Below are 7,959 nucleotides of genomic sequence, written 5' to 3' on the forward strand. Positions count from 1 at the left end.
GTGAACATACTACGAACGAATGAATGAATAAATGGATGAACAAACGAACAAAAAAATGAATGAATGAACGAACGAACGAACGAACGAATGAACGTACGCTCGAACAAAAGCTGTGCGAGCCAAAATGATCAAAGCCAAACTATTTGCATCTTTCAGCACCAATATATCCTAACGAAAATCTATAACCAACCATGTGAAATGAAGATGATGATGACGACGATGATGAAGAAAAGGAAGAAGAAGAAGATGAAGAAGATGATGATAATAATAATAATGATGATGATGATGATGATGATGAAGAAGAAGAGGAAGAAGAAGATGAAGAAGATGATGAGGATGATGAGGATGGTGAAGATGATGATGATGATGATGATGATGATGATGATGATGATGATGATGAAGAAAAAGAGGAAGAAGAAGAAGAAGAAGATGAAGAAGATGATAATAATAATGATGATGATGATGATGATGATGATGATGATGATAATGATAACGATGGTGATGACGACGATGATGATAATGATGATGTTTTTTCTTCCTAAAGATATATTACACTGTAACAATTACTGAAAACCAGAACGTAGCATTAAGAAGTTTGCGCTCATAAATTCGCAATAAAAATTTTTTTCATCATACATCTTTCACTTTTTAAGTTATCAATTGTATTTGCTATATCAAATTATATTCGCTATATTAAACTGTATTTGCTATATCGAACTGTATTCTCTAGATCGAACTGAATTCGCTATGTCCAACTGAATTCGCTACATCGAATTGTTTCTTTGAATCCAACTCATTAGAGCCATTTCGTTGTATTAAATCATTTGATTTACACACACAAACACAAAGACGCACACACATACATGTTCACACACACAAACACACACACAAACACACACACATTTACTTACATACACTTACCTACATACACTTACGCAAATACATATACAAACACACACACACACACAAACACACACATACATAGGCCAACAAACATGAACACACACACAAACATACTAACACACACACACAAACACACTTACAGCCAGTCAATGAAGGAAGCACTCGGCATTGTGGTCAGAAGAAAATAAAGAATTATAAACATCTTTCCCATTTTAGTTGTTGTTGTTGTTGCTGATGCTGTTGTTGTCGTCGTTGTTGATGATGTTGTTGTTGTAGTTGTTGATGTTTTTGTTATATTTGTTGATGATGTTGTTGTTGTTGTTACAGTTGTTGATGATGTTGCAGTTGTTGGTGTTGCTGTTGGTGTTGTTGAAGTTGTCGATAATGTTGCAGTTGTTGATGTTGTTGGTGTTGTTTTGTTGCAGTTGTTGTTTTTTCTCTACTATTGTAGTTGTCAGTAGTTACGAATAATTATTGTTGATATTTCGTTATTGTAGTTTTATTTATTTTCTGTTGTCAGTCGCTGGCTGTTACTGTTATAGCTATTCTAATAACTTGATTAATTATGTAATTAGTAATTGATTAATTAAAAAACTAAATAATTAATTATTATTATTAATAATATTATTGTTTTATAATAAATTCGTTGTCGTTCCACAACAAATCTGTTATCATCATAAATTTATATTTTATGATACATGATATGGTATCAAGACGATGATAGATGTTATTATATCAAGATGATGATGTATGCTATGGTATCAAGATGATGATGTATGTTATTATTATTATTATCCCATACAAAAGCATTACTACACGTTACAGAAATTACATTACTTCCAAATATAATTACTTCTTATTATCACATATAATAACATTACTACTACTACTACTACTACTGCTGCTGCTACTACTACTACTACTACTACTACTGCTGACGCTGCTGCTGCTGCTACTACTACTACTACTACTAGTAACTGAGCCGGATTTGAAGCAAGGCAGAGGGGTTAAGGGTTTTCTACAAAAAAGATCCCTCAAAAAATACGGGTTAGCCAAGAAGATGTAATTGTAATTTCTCAATAGTTACACAGTCAGCTTTCGTTAAAAATGACATTTTTAAAGAAAAATTAAGAATTGAATAAATAAACATTTAAAAAGAAGCTTGTCTATTTTATAAAAATTCAAAATGACACACCATACCCATTGTTGTCATCTTTCGATTGGATCCTAAAATGATGAAACTATACTCAACTAAATATGATAAAATAGGCTTCCTACTTCTTTGTTAGCCCAAGGTTTCTAACCCACACCCGTGAATCTGGTTAATATCAGAATTAATAATCATTAACTAAACACACTTTAGAATTACATAGCTGAAGCTTTAACGCGTTTTACATATTACATCATTAGTATTATTACAAGATATGAGTGTTATTTTTGTTATTTTTATTAGCAATTAAAATGAATTAAATGAATTAAATCTTTCAAATCGAATAATTCCATATGCTATAATATGATAATGATATTTAATTAAAAGAGAAAATATTGTTTAAGAAGATGAATGAAAGTTATTGGAGATCGTCTTCTTCTTCATCAACCATCTCATCTTCGTCGCCATCATCCTCATCAACCGTCCAATCTGATGTAATGAAGGCTGTCAATCACATTTCCAAAGTTAGAAGATCATTGGTCGGCTTGAAATAAGCTTCGCCTACAATCCTAATTTACATTTGTTTCAGCGATTGTATGGGTATGCATTTGTATCCTTTTGTATACCAGGGTACTCAGGTATTTTTAACAAAAACGCTTAAATCATTTGTCTCTATCTGAATTTACCTGAATTCTCTTTTTTTTAAATTCATTTTAGCTGGACGGTAGCCACCGAATGATAGTATTTTTTATAAAATTGACATTACTATTGGGAAGTATTTTTTTCAAGCTTAAAACCATCAGTGAAAATATACTAACTCAGGAGTTACTAAATTTTTAGTAGCGTTTAAATTTGTTACTACTTTACTACATAAGTTTTTTTGACCTATAATTGTTTTTTTTTCTTTTTAAAGCAAAATTTTTTGAAATGAATGATATCATGATACCTACCATTCATTAGTAGCAGAAGTTGCGGTCCCGTAGACACTTGTATAAAAAATGCTCAGAGTTGGGCTTACAGATGGGAAAGCCCTGGCCTGGGGTAACGAATATGTGGGGGCCTCTATGGAAGTCCCTATCAGCTGTCCCCTGATTACTCAGTAGAGGTTGCAATTTATTTGAAAAGTTATTGTAAACCCCTCGCTTTTTATATCCGGCTCTGAGAAAATTCATAATAATTTCTTGTTACAATTTGGTACCACTGATTATTTCTATCGAATAAAATGTATTTATTCTGTAAATTTGTCACGATTTCTTGAGATTTACAAAATAAATTATCTAGTTTTTTTTTAAGCAAACAGTAAAGAGGTTATTTTTAGAATAATAAATCTAGTTGAAATATAAAAAGATTTATTTATAGCTGTGAATGAATTTCATTATGATTTCGATCACAAATCGTGCTAGGTCATTTCGCCGATAATCAAAAATTTTCAATTCCATTCTACAGATGCATTAAAGAAATTATTTTTAGTCATCTGTTTGCGAAGCCGTTAAACGAATCAATCGGATTTTTTCAAATGTCATTCATGGCTACATTGTTTCAAATTAAAAACGCGTTTAGATTCAATTAATATGTCTGATAAGTACTTAAGAAATAATTTGGATTGAGACTTGTAGATGAATATGAAAAATTTTTAAATTTCTTTTTTATTTCATGGGTAGCCAGTGCAAGGGAACAAGTTATAGGGATAAATTGAAACAGAAAGGGGCACGAGCAAGTAGACCAGCAGCAGAGTTAAAATCTTTATTTAAAGGATGGAGTGTTATATAGAGTTGTATAGGTTTATAAAAAAATTATATAAAAGTATATATGGTTATATTTAGTTATATAGAATTATACAGAAATATACAAAGTTGTATAGAGTTATATAGAGTTATTCCCTTCATTTTTCATTCCAGAAAATTGTTTTAATAATTCCCAATGGGATCCCATGGGATTCCCGCGATTCTCCTCCTACTTGATATATGTATTGTGATATATATTAAAAATTAATAAAACAATTTTCTGGAAATCAGGGTGAGAATAGGAAATGAGAAAAAAAAATTGGAGAAAATTGAGAATTGAAAATCAAATTCCAATTCCCGCTTACCTCAATTTCAAATAAATATTAACTGCCACTGCTATTACTACTACTTCTACTGCTGCTGCTACCATTACTGCTGCTACTACTACTACTTTTACTGATATGATTACTATTACTTTAACTACTACTACTACTTCAATATAAAAGTAATGCTAGGCGGGTAGATTGGATGGCAGTTATTTTTGAAGTGCCTTACAAGTCATTAATTATCATATCAAGATCTTTCTAATATTATCATAGCGTTGTCATCATCTGTGTGTGTGTGTGTGTGTGTGTATGAGTGTGTGTGTGCCTTTGTGTGTACGTGTGTGTATGTGTTTGTATGTGTACGTATATATGTATGTGTAGGCATATGTGTACTTTTATGCGTCTGTTTGTGTATATGTGTCTTTTTGAGAATATATTTTTATTTAAATATGTATGTGTAACATATACGTGCATTTAAATATGTGTATGTTGATGTGATATATATATATATATATATATATATATATATATATATATATATATACATACATACATATATATACATATATATAAATATATATATATATATATTTATTTATTTATTTATATATATTCGCATTTGCACGCATGTTTTTGTTAGAACTTTTCCATTTACAGTTCTAAAAAATTTCATTTTATCCTTATGAAAAGCTTTATGAAATGTAATTTTTGAATATTTTTGAATATTTTTGTCGCAAGAGTGTTCGCCTTTTATGCCTGTCCTTCATACTTAACACTCAAAGGTTAATGACTTTAATCACGACTCTGAATTCAATTGAAATGAGAGAAAGATAGAGATAGCAATAGAGATATCACATAGATAGATAGCGGTCTGGCTGTCTGATTGATGATCGCGTGTATGGAAAGTGCTGATTTTTCTGTATCTGTATCATTACGAGATGATACCATTGAGATAGCTATCATATAAATATTTGTATGTATGTATATATATATAATATATATATATATATATATATATATATATATGTGTGTGTGTGTAGATGTATGTTGGAAGGAGACGATATTTTATACAGTATTGTATGAATTTTACGGAATTGTTGGCATTAATCAATTTAAAGTCTGTCTTTTTAATTTTCCTTACTAGAATTTTCTGGAAATTGTTAAAAATAGAATTATCCAAGTTCATCATGAAAATTTAATGAAACTATGAAACTGTTGCTATATATTTATAAATTAAAAACAAAAATCCATATTTTATTTTTTAAACAATTTTATTTCAATAAATATTTTTACAACAGACGTTATCTAGCAAAAAATTTGTCGATGTTTTTATCAGAATTTTGAATGCGCTGGTTCAAAGATGGTTGTTAGTAGCAATGTATTTCAAGTATACCTTTTGATATTTGTATACGTACACTCGCGCACGCACACACACCCCTCACACACACACCACACACACACTCACACGCACACACATACATACTCGCACACATACACACGCACACATAAACCTCATAAACATAAACCACATAAACATAAACTAAACATAAACCTCATAAACGTGCGTATATACATACACACACACACACACACACACACACACACACACATATATATATATATATATATATATATATGTATATGATCGAAGAAATACGTCCGTATATGCTTAGTACTCAAGTGATATGTAAATGATAGTTAGTATAGTATGTAGAAATATTAAAATAAAACTTAAAAAAATAGAAAAGATTTTAGAAAAAATTGAAATAAACATAGGAATAAATAGATATACTATGTTAACAAAACTGGGGGGTTTAAGTTAGTTTTAGAAAATATTGTCCATAAAAAAGATTGCTAGCAATAGCGAATAACTAAAAGAAATATTCCATAAAAATTCTAACAAACAACTTATAGAATTAAAGAAATTAAAGTTAAAAATTTAATATGAATTATAAACATCCATCAAACAAATTATCCAGCACTACAATGATTTAGATTGAAATTCAACTTCAAATAATTTTTGGCTGATCGGGATAATTTGCTTCAGGTTTCTCCAACTTTCTCGAAGACACCAAAGCATAAAATCGTGAAAAAAATAAACTTTTCTTAAAAAAGTGAACTTAACCTATCACATTCAACGCGTGTGTATGTGATGTTCTTACTGTTTCACATGTGATTGCTTGCAAGCACTGTGTGTTTATTGCTGTTGAAGCCTCTCTTGGGAATATTGGAAAAGGAATGGCAATAAATAAATAAACAGATTAGTAAATAAATAAATAAACGAATGAATAAATGAATATCTGACCATAAATGAACAAAGGTTTAATGTTTAAGTTTTTTTTAGAAAAGTGAAAATGAAAAAAATTAATGAATCAATCAAACATCGTGATATCTATCTTCTATCTACTATCTATCTATCTATCTATCTATCTATCTATCTATCTATCTATCTATCTATCTATCTACCTACCTACCTACCTACCTACCTACCTACCTACCTACCTACCTACCTACCTACCTACCTACCTACCTACCTACCTACCTACCTACCTACCTACCTATCTACCTACCTACCTACCTACCTACCTACCTACCTACCTACCTACCTACCTACCTACCTACCTATCTATCTATCTATCTATCTATCTATCTATCTATCTATCTATCTATCTATCTATCAATCTATCTATCTGTCTATCAATCTATCTATCTGTCTATCAATCTATTTATCTGTCTGTTTGTCTGTCTGTCTGTCTATCGCACTCATTCATAATTTTATTCAACTGTTTCTCCACTGCGATGAAAAGATTGTTGTTGATGTTGTTGTTGTTGTTGCTGCTGAAGTTGATGATGAAACTGATAATTATTGTTGTAAAGGTTATATTGAGGGTGATGGTGGTTATACAGTGGATAATGGTGATAGCCGTGGTGGTGGCGAGGATATTGGTGGTACTGATTGTCTTCCTCAAAATAGGGCTGCTCTGTTACTGCAGTCGCGATCGCTACTTCATACTCGGCATTCGTTGGATAGTTTGTCATGTTATACGGATTACTGAGGCAGTAGTCGATTACTACTTGGTTCAAATTATCGTTCAATGTCAAATTACTGTTTTCGGCTGAATATATGTTGTTGTCGTTGTTGTTGTCGTTGTTGTTGTCGTTGTTGTTGTTGTTGTTGTCGTGGTTGTTGTTGTTGTTGTTGGTTAATAAATTACTAAGAATAGAGGCATTGAAATTGTTAAAGGCATTGCCGTAAATTTCAGTATTCAAGTTACTGTTGTTGCTCAGAATGTTGTTGTCGTCGTTATATATAGTACTGCTAATGTTAGTAGTTTTTATGTTGTTGTTAATGTTGTTGTTGTTGTGGTTGTTTTTGTTGTTGTTGTTGTTGTTATCGTTGTTGTTGTTGTTAAGATTGGTGTCGTCGTTTATCTTGTAACTGTTTTTATCAAATTCAGCACCGAAAAAATAGTTGTTGTTGAAGCTGCTGTTGCTACTACTGCCGCTGCTACTGTTGTTGTTTATGTTAATGTTGTTGTTGATTTTGTTGTTGTTGAAGATTTTTTTCAGCCTTTCATCGGAAGCGTTGCAATCGAGGTTCAACGATGTGTTGTTGATGTTTTGTTGCAGGAATATGATGTGTTGTTGAAGATGTTGCCGTTGTTGTTGTTGCTGCTGCTGCTGCTGCTGTTGCTGCTGCTGGTTTTGTTGCTGTTGATGTTGTAGCTGTTGCTGAGCAGGATAAAACTGATGATAAGTCTGTTGGTGAAAGTTACCCGAGAAGTTTGCATTGGATGCATCAATCGGTGACGCCATTTGGCCTGGATGGAATGGGTGGTGATAAGAGTGAAATAGA

This window comes from Helobdella robusta (assembly GCF_000326865.2).
Source record: "Helobdella robusta unplaced genomic scaffold HELROscaffold_44, whole genome shotgun sequence".
Classification (NCBI taxonomy): Eukaryota; Metazoa; Annelida; class Clitellata; order Rhynchobdellida; family Glossiphoniidae; genus Helobdella; species Helobdella robusta.